This window comes from Castanea sativa, chromosome 11, assembly GCF_040712315.1.
Source record: "Castanea sativa cultivar Marrone di Chiusa Pesio chromosome 11, ASM4071231v1".
NCBI classification, from domain to species: Eukaryota; Viridiplantae; Streptophyta; class Magnoliopsida; order Fagales; family Fagaceae; genus Castanea; species Castanea sativa.
The window spans coordinates 45,366,678-45,377,205 of record NC_134023.1 but is presented as its reverse complement, the minus strand read 5'-3'; positions in this window follow the sequence as shown (position 1 = coordinate 45,377,205).

Sequence of the window (10,528 nt, the reverse complement as noted above, 5' to 3'; positions counted from 1 at the left end):
ATTTCTATCTATGTTTTTTTTATGTAAAATTTTTTAACCAAATAATTAAACACATAAATATTTCATACCATACTCATATATATTCCATTCTATATATTGTTAACTATGGTCTAACATCTTAGACCAAGTCATATAATATATATATTCTCTTTTTTACTAAAAATGGAATTCATTATCTACATATCAATATTAGAATCTTTTAGTATTAGGTAAAACAATGAAAAAAGTCTCAAGTATATCAAATTTAAACCCTTTATTCTCCTCAATTTTTATCTTAAAAAATATGAACAAATTATTTGGTTGAATTAATCATTAGATTGATGTAATGATTGGTTTCTATTATAAGACAATCGTCAAATATTCAATCATATGTTGATTATGTTTTCAACAATGACACCTTAAGAAAATAAGAAAATTTATGATTAACTTAAAGTTAAGTAATTGACTGATTGAAAAAGATAGAAGAGAAAACAAAGATCAAAAGCAAGGATTTTAACCTAGTCCGTCCTAATGGCTTGCATCCATAGGTGAAAACTCTTAACAACTACTTCTTTTTTTTTTTAATAAAATTGATTACAATGAACCTAATTTAGGTTATATACCTTAGGGAATCCTAGGTTAACCCTAAAATAACTCGGTGTTTGATTTTTTTTTTTTTACAAGTACATGAATTTACAATTGATTTATCTTTGAACATCTTGAGCCATGATATCTCTAACAACTTAATCATTAAATTTATGTAATTAAATATGCTATTTAATTTTTTAATATATATATATATATAAAGCAAATGTAGTGTCAATAAATTTGCTAAATTATAATAAAAGAGTTTTGGATTTGGGGTAAAAAATCTCCTCTAATCACGATGATGATAATAATAATAATAATAATAATAATAACAACAACATACCAAGCCAAACCTTATGTAACAATTTCTCACTCAAGAATGGTAACACCTAATTAGGTCTTCTTTATTTATCACTATTCACAATCTCCAAAAAAAAAGAAAAAAAGAAGAAGAAATGGGTAGATTTTTTTTTTTGCGCTAATCAATGAGTGGAAATCTTCACTTGCATACTTTTCACCAACAAAATATGAATAGATAAACAAAAGATAATCTTTTCTCCATTGTTTTACCTTCAATTCTTCTTCTTCTTTTTTCCTCTATGATTACATAATAAGTATATAGAGATTAAAGTTAAATATAATGGAAAGTGAGTTTTTATTTTATTTTATTTTTATACAAGATAAAAATTCCACTCTAACCTAATTTAAGTGTATATGTGTGAGAGTTGAACCCCAACCCTTACTCTCCACGTCCCATAAATATTTATACTTGTGGAGTGACCACTATACCAAGGGTGCATAGTGGTGAGAGTGGGAAAATATTAACAAAGGGGAAAATTGTAAATAATCTTGTAATTGAGGAAACTCCATTCTAGAGACTTGAACCCCAACCCTTGCCCTTCACACCCTGCAAATACTTAATATTTATAGAGTGACCACTGCATTAAGGATGCACAGTGGCGAAAGTGGGAAAACATTAATAGAGGGGAAAATTGTAAATAATCCTATAATTGAGGAAGTTGAATTCTGAATTTTAAAATTAATGGGAACATACAAAAAGATCCTTATATTTCATGGAAGGAAAGTGTAACTTACCTCATCACATTTTTTTTTCTTTATTCTATTTGAGAAAAAGGTAAGGTGTTTTTTGGATAGAGAAGGAAGGTAAGTTAACTTCCGTCTTCCCTTAATTATGGAAAAAATATATATTGAAATTTAGAGCTCAATTATTGGTTTTTGTATATATATATAAAAGAAGAAGGTTTCTCTTATATAAACTAGGAGCAGCAAGTAGAATTTTTTTTAAGGATTTCATTGTTAATTTTTTTGGATTTTTTTGTGTGTGTTTTTTTTTTTTTTTGTGTGTAATCAATGTGATTCTATAGGATTTAACTAACAAAGAAATGCATTTGGATTTTGGAGTATTTGCTCATCTTTCAAATATAAAAGAAAAAATTAGTTGGTTTTAAAGATAAGAGAGAGAATTGAAAACTACCCAAATATAGAGGGGGAAGGTACGTTTTCCTCAAATAACTAATATCATTGAAAATTCTTACCAAAAAAAAAAAAAAAATACATAGTAGAAAAACCACCATATATAGGGGAAGTAGCTTTATAATTAAGCGTATGTGGCAGTTTCAACCTCTAACTTTGCTACTATTAACCGTTGAGTTTTTTTTTTTTTTTTTGGTGTAAGGACAAAATTATTTTTTTAAAAGAATTTTTAAAGGGTAGGGTTTTTTATTTTGGACAAAATTGGTTGATTAGGCTTAATTTGTTTTAATTCTACTATTGGTAATTTTTGTTGTTAAGCTAATTTTTTTGGGGCTTGTATATTTTGTTTTTGATTATAGATTTATAAATTTTTTATGGTAACTAAAATGAGGAAAATTGTTAGGACATATGTGGAACTTGTTATGAACATATATCAATTAGAATTGGCTAATCATTTGACAAAACGCACTTTACTTATAATTGAGTAGATCTATGATGGTTTAAGTCTTCAAGCAACATTGTGTTCAAGTCAAGAGTTAAAGCTATGCAAATCTATTCAAGAATCAAGTGAAGAATTGTTGTATTTTATAACTCGACAGATTGTATCTATCGAGGTTTAAAAGAAGCTTTTTGCCCGAAGCTCAACAGTATCTCAACAAATAGCCTATCTATCAAGAATTACAAAAATCAGATTTCTAGATCTGTTTTTCATACATATCCAAGCTATTTAAGTAGGATTTCTTTTCTTACAACTCTAAACATATATAAGGATTATTTTAATGGCCGTCTCGGGGTTGTTGCACTTGTTGTTACATGCATATTATAACCAAAGACAATTTACCCTAATTCATCTTTCTCTTGAAGAAGCTGCTACATTTGTACGCCGTAGGGTTTTGTAATCAAAGAGCTTCTTGATCTTCATCATATGGATGAATTGAAGAACTTTGCAACCAACATCTTTCTCAAGTTGGTGAGTAAGTCGTATATTGGGATCCACACATTGATTGGTTAGTCATGTACTGAGAGCCGTACATTGAAAGGAGAGATTGTCACTACATTACAACTCCAATTGTGTATTGGGGTAAGGGTTCAACTTTACGTTGGTATAAGGTATTGGGATTCCTTTATTTGTAACCGCTTGTTTTGATAATAGTGGATTCTTAGGAGTGGTGACCTTAAATTCACTCAGTGGGGTTTTGCCTCAGTGGTTTTCCACATTCCTAAACAAATCACACGTGTCAAATTTAATTTCCGCTGCATTTAGTTATTTGGTGATTTGTTTATGCTACCATGCGTATTGCATGTTAATTTGACTTAATTAATTTATTTGGCTGATTAATTGGTTAATTTACCCAAGGGGTCAATACATTCTTAGCTTATTAAGTGGTATTAGAGCAGACACACTCTGATTAGGGTTAATCTTTATTGTGTGATCCATTGACCCCTATTTGTCATGGATAAAGGACAATCTTTAATTATACCTCCTTTATTTGATGGCACTAATTATGCACTAGAAAGTCCGCATGAGAGATTTCTTGCAGTCCTTAGATGAGAAGGTGTGGCAAGCTGTGGAGATAGGATGGACCAAGCCAAAAGAAGCGCCGGTTAATTGGGATGATGCTAAGATCAAAGCAGAAAACTTCAATAGTAGAGCATTGAATGTGTTATTTAGTATGGTCACAAATGAGGAGTTCAAGAAGATATCATCTATAGAAACTGCCAAGGAAGTATGGACTATCCTCTAGACAACCTATGAAGAGACTAAGGCTGTCAAGAATTTGAAACTTTAAAGGCTTACCACAAGTTTTGAAGAAATTAAGATGGAGAAGGATGAGTCATTTGATGAGTTCTATGCCAAGCTCAAGGACATAGAGACCTTTGCATTTAATCTTGGGGAAAGAATTCCCTAACCCAAGATTGTGAGAAAGGAGCTCTGATCTCTTCTAGAGAGATTTCATGCCAAGATAACTGTCATTGAGGAACCAAAGGACATTGACCAAATTCCTTTGACAAAGCTGGTTGGCAACTTGCAAACCTATGAATTGGGTTTGTCTAGGATTGGGAAATCGAGCAAGAGCAAGAGCAAGAGCATGGCATTAAAGGCCAAAAGCAGTGACACCGATGAACTTCTTATGATGAAGACTTTAAGATGAAATCTTACATCACAAGGCAGTTCAAAAAGTTTATGAAGAATGTCAATGCGAAAGGATTTGACAAGGATCGAAAGCAATCCAACTCTTCACAGTTCAAGAGCCAAGATAAAGGGAAGAAGGATGCTAGGGATGACAGTCTGTACACTGTTCCCTCCAGACCAAAGTGTTTTGGTTGTCAAGGTTTTGGACACATAAAATGAGAATGTCCAACTTATCTCAAGACCATTGGAAAAAGCAAAGCCCTTGCTACTACCTTAAGTGACACTAAACCTGAAGATGATTCAGATAATGATGATGAGGGAATCTTGAATGCCTTCACTACCATAGTGAATCCTATTGAAGGGATTGTTGAAGAGGTAGATGAAAAAGAGGACTTGGTGGAGTCTAAGTTTGAGAAGATGGATGAGTAAGACGAAATCCATATAGCCTATGCAAAACTATACAAGGTTTCCGAAAAACACGAGAAACTTTATAGACTGGCCATTAAGAAGCTGAGTGATGTAGAAGTTGATCAAGAAGAGCTCTACATAAATGTTGATGAAGCTAATCAGACTATTAGAGCACTGTGGTTGAGGATAACTTTTTTGCTGAAAGGACCAAAAAGCTTGAAGAAGAGCTATTCCAGGTTAGGGCTTGATTGGAGAGGACTTCTAGTACAAAGCTTGATGAGATGCTTAGGCTTTCAGAAATCTGCTTCTGATAGATCCAGTTTGGGGTATGATTTTTTTTTTCTTTTTTATATTGCTTCTTCTAGTACTACTATGTTTGTTCCACTTGCTAATAATGTTGATTATGAGAACAATGATGTTAAAACTGTTTTAACTAGTGAGAACATAGATATGGGTAAATCCATCTTAGGAACACCCCCTAAGCTTGAAAAGAAAGAGACTAAAAACCCTAGGACTAAGAAGGGAAATAACTAAAAGTCTAAACAAAAGAAGTAGCATCTCTGTTATCACTGTGGAGCTATAGGATATACTCGACCTAATTGCTATAAATGGTTAGCCACTCAACAAAGCAATAGTATGATCTTATCTGGAAACCAGAATCAGTTTTCATCCTCTTTTGCTCCCCTTAGAGATCTTCTCAAGGCCCTCATGTTCCTTTCGAACTTGAACGGTTTCAGTTCTTCCCCCTCACCTCTAGTTCAAAGGTTCGCACAAAGGACAGGTTCTTCCAAGGTGTGGAAGGAAAAAGGCTCAAAGTGATTTAGTCACTTTTTCACTTTTTCTCTCCTTTTAGTTATGCATTACTTGTGTGTTTTGCTTTTTTTTTTTTTTTTGAGTCAATATAGTTTTTATGCTATGCTTCGTGTTAACATGTTTCAGTTTGGTTGTTTTACTTTTACTTTTTTTTTTAAATTGAAAAATTAGAAAAATACAAAAACAGTGTGTATTTTGTGTACATTGGTACTTGTGTATCTTGGATGACCATTGAAACAAAATTTTCTAAACTTTGTATCTTTTGTAATTTAGATGAGCATTTCTATGCACAATTAAGCAAGTGAGCTTTGTGGCTCGTGTTTGTGAAGAGTAAGATTAAGTAATCTCTTGTACTTAACACTCGTATCACTCTTTTTGACGGGAAAGACTAAAATATTTTAAGAGAAATGTATAAATAACCATCTCACCACTAAAGCCCGTCAATCACGTATAACATATGTATGCTTCGGCATAGCAAAATTATGATATTTAAAGCTTAACATAATTAGATATTTTCTTCTCTCTCTATATATGCTCATGCATGATATGCTCAAAAGAAAAAATATATGCAAAGAAATCAAAAGCAAAAAGAATCAAAATGCTTTTAAATATGATTGCAAACGTGTTTCTAAGAGGTGTGAGAGTTATAGAATGTACCTCGAAGGTGATAGTCCCATCAAGCAGTTATGATTGTGTGTGAGTTGAATTGATTTTCTCATATCTCAAATCGTTATAGCATGAGAAACTTGTGCAATCTTGCAATGTTTTCCACACACAACACGCAAAAATTCTTTGCTACTTTTGATACATGTGCAGGTACAATGTGATTTGGCTATCACAAGGAATATAAGTGTTAATATATGCTCACTAACTATCTTGACTTGTTTTTTAAACATAAAATTGGTTAGACTTATTGTGTGTGTGTGTGGATCTAAATTGCTTTACCTTTTTCTTGTTAAGAGTGTTTTTGAGAGCTTAACATGTTGATTGGATCTTACAATTGAGTAGCTTGCTTGACTGCATTCATTTGTGTGTTTTTACCCTCCTTGAAAAATCTATTTTTATCAAGCTTGACAACTTCTCAACACTTTTCGACAACTAGCTATCCATCGAGACCCTTGGACTTCTTTTTCTCGACAAATCTTATTGCATCTTCGATCCATCGAAAAAGTTTTTGATTGACCAATAGTTTCCCGATAGCTTTTAGATCCATCGAGGTTCTTTTGCCATCAACAGATTCTCGATACCTTTCGATCCATTGAGAAGCGATTTCTTTAAATAATTTCAGCGCGAAATCAAATTTCATTTCTCTTTTTCTCTCCCGACAAAAACTTGTCTTTTCACCTCCCACACACTTTTCTTTCACTCCTTTCATCTTCCCCGCTTGGATTTCGGCCTAGATCTCGTGTTTTTCCTTTGGTATGATCTTTTAAACCTTCTTTCATCATGCATTTCAAGCATTAGACCTAGGTTTTTGGGTTTTTAAAATTTTTGGGGGGTTTTTTTTTTTCAAAATTGGTGAGTTATTGGTGATTTTTTTGGGGTTGGGTTATGTTTAAATGATCCTATATGATCATGCATTGCATCACATTTACATTTTCACAATGTTTCATGCATTTAGATGCGTGTTTTCAATGTTCAAACCTTGCGTGTTGTTAGGTTTGGATTGGGTTGAGCTCATGATATTATTTTTGTTGCATGTTACATGATCATGCATTACTCATGCATACTTACCTTTTCTTTTCATATTCTAGTACTGTTTTGTGATTGGTGTTTCTCTCTCTCTCTCTGGGATAGTTTGCGTTATGGCATCAAAGAGTCTACTTCGTCCTGGAACCCTCTTCGTTCCAGGGCATCGTCTTTTGTCTCTACTCCTATTCATGTTAGGTTACGTGATAAGAAAGCCCGTAAGGACTTCTCGAAGAACTTCTACAAGTGGCATTCATTCGGAATGCCAAGTTATCCTATTAGACTTCTCCGATACTGCTCTACCGGATGTCATACACAGATAGGGTTGGGAGTCTTTATGTGAGATGCCTATGAGCTATCCCTCTGTGATCATATAGGAGTTCTACTCCAATATGTAATATTTTGATTCTTCGGTACCTCATTTTTCCACTTTTATTAGAGGTACTTGTATAGTAGTAACTCCGGAGCTTATCTTTGAAGTGCTACATGTTCCGAGGGAATCACATCCTGATTACTCCGGTTGTGCACGTCTGAGGATTGTGTCCAAAGACGAACTTCTGTCTCTCTTCTGTGAGACACATTCTTCATGGGGTAGGCGTCAAAATACCTCATGCTTGGGCTTTGTAAAAGGTTTGAGGTTCCTGAATATGGTGATGACATTTGTTTTATATCCCTTGTCTCACTATAATTCTATTATTGAGCCTCGTGCTCGCTTTTTATTATCCCTCTTAAAGGATCTTTCTATAGACTTTCCCTTCCACTTCTTCCTCTTTGTTCTAGATGTCTATAAGGATACGACGACCCGTGATATGCTTATCTTTTCTTTTGCTATCATAAAGATAATTTGCCATGTTTCTGTCTCCTATCCCAAGTCTGATCACTTCCCCATCATGTGTGCCATTAATGCTGGTACTGTTCGACGGAGTGAGGTTTAGCTTTGACTGAAGTGGCCACGGACCGAGACGGCGACTCCTCCATCCATTTCTACACCTTCTTCTTCTGCGGGTAGTGTAACTTTCGAGGCCATCATGGCTTAACTTGAGCGCATAGATGCTATCCTTGACACTCTCAATGATAAGCTGTGTCAGGTGAACACTCGTGTGAGTTATATTGCATAACGTCAGACTCAGTTGGGTGGTTTCGTTACTTTTCCCTCTTCATCTCCACAGGCTTTCAAGGATGAGGATGATGATGATGGCTTCGGTGATGATGAGGATGAGGATGCTAGCTCTTCCGGTGATGAGGAGATGATAACTTTACAGTGACTTGCCTTTTGTCATTCGTACAAAAAGGGGAGGTAGTTTTGGGTATGAGAGTAGTCATGTATCTAGGGGGAAAGTTAGCATAGGACCTTTTTTGTTAGGGGGAGTGTTGTTTCCGTGAGGGATGTAATGAGGCTTACTTGTATTTTTCTTTTCTTTCTTTTAGATACATTACCTCATGTACAGGTCTTGTGACCACTTAGTGATAGCAAACATTGTATTTATCATTGATATATATATATATATATATATATATATATATATATATATATATATATATATATATATATGATGATGATGTTGTTATCGCTTTCACCTATCTTTCCATGTGTTGTTTCTTTTCTCTCTTTATACACATGATTCTTATGTATGTAATCTTTTAATTGTTGTTTCATACTAAGATGTCTTGATGAGTTTTGTTTAAAGTGCTTTAGAAATACAAGTTTTCAAAATCTATATCATGCCGTGAAATCTCTTTTTGCAAAGTTTTTCAAGAGTTTGTGTTAGGATTTGATTTTATTATATTCAACAAGTGAGTATGAGTTGAGTGATTTATAACTTCTTTCATATTTCATTTGTTTGTTATGGTTTTGTCATAGATTGCCAAAGGGGGAGATTGTTAGGACATATGTAGAACTTGTTATAAACATATGTCATTTAGAATTAGATAATCCTTTGACAAAACACACTTTACTTGTAATTGGATAGATCTAGGATGGTTTAAGTTTTCAAGCAACATTGTGTTTAAGTCAAGAGTTAAAGCCATGCAAGTTTGTTTAAGAATCAAATAAAGAATTGCTGTATTTTAAAGCTTGACAGATAGCTCGACAGATTATATCTAACGAGATTTAAAAGAATCTTTTTGCCCGAAACTCGACAGCATCTCAACAGAAAGCCTATCTATCGAGAATTACAAAAATCAGATTTCCAAACTTGTTTTTTTCACACACATCTAAGCTATTTATGTAGGGTTTCTTTTTTCACAACCCTAAACATATATAAGGATTATTTTAAGGGCCGTCTCGCGGTTGTTGCACTTGTTGTTACATGTATATTGTAACCAAAGACAATTTACCCTAGTTCATCTTTCTCTTGAAGAAGCTACTACGTTTGTATGCCGTAGGGTTTTGTAACCAATGAGCTTCTTGATCTTCATCATGTGGATGAACTGAAGAACTTTGTAGCCAACATATTTCTCAAGTTGGTGAGTAAGTCACGTACTAGAATCCGCGCATCGATTGGTTGGTCACGTACTGGGAGCCGTGCATTGAAATAAGAGATTGTCACTACATTACAAATCCAATTGTGTATTGGGGTAAGGGTTAAACTGTAGGTTGGTATAAGGTACTGGAATTCAATTACTTGAAACTGCTTGTTCTGATAATAGTGGATTCTCGGGAGCGATGACCTTAAATTCACTCGGTGGGGTTTTGTTTCAGAAGTTTTTCCCATTCGTAAACAAATCACCTGTGTCAAATTTAATTTTCGTTGCATTTAATTATTTGGTGATTTGTTTATGTTGCCACGTGTATTGCATGTTAAATTGACTTAATTAATTTACTTGGCTAATTAATTAGTTAATTCACCCAAGGAGTCAATACTTTCTTGGCCTATCAAAAATGCTATAGTTATAAACTTTTTTAAAAATTGTTGATGTAATAAGTAGCTACCAAAACAGTTTGTAAAATGTTATATAAAAGTTTGTGAGTATGACATTACTCTTGAAGAATTAACGATATTGTTTAAGAAGAGAAAAATGTAATTCTATAAAACAAAATTGCTATAATTTGTACACATATTGGCCCTCTAGTCCAAAAGTAGCTCCATCCCTGATCATAATAGATGTTACGATAGTTAATATAGACCATGTAGTGTTTAATGCTTATGGTGAAATACATGATAAAGGCACCACAAACAAGGTATAGCGTTATAATGAGCTATGTGGGGGAAGAAACGCAGATTACAAACACAAAATTTGATAATTGGAAAAAAAATTGTTGCAAACGTACGTGTGGCTAACATTTGGATAAAGTTAGCCCGCCCATTCTTAAAAAAAATATATACATAGAGAGACAAAATGTAAGACATGTAAAATTGATTTGTGAACAAAATGATGTTATTTTGATTATATTATTATTTTTATATAAAAAAAATTCTTTTT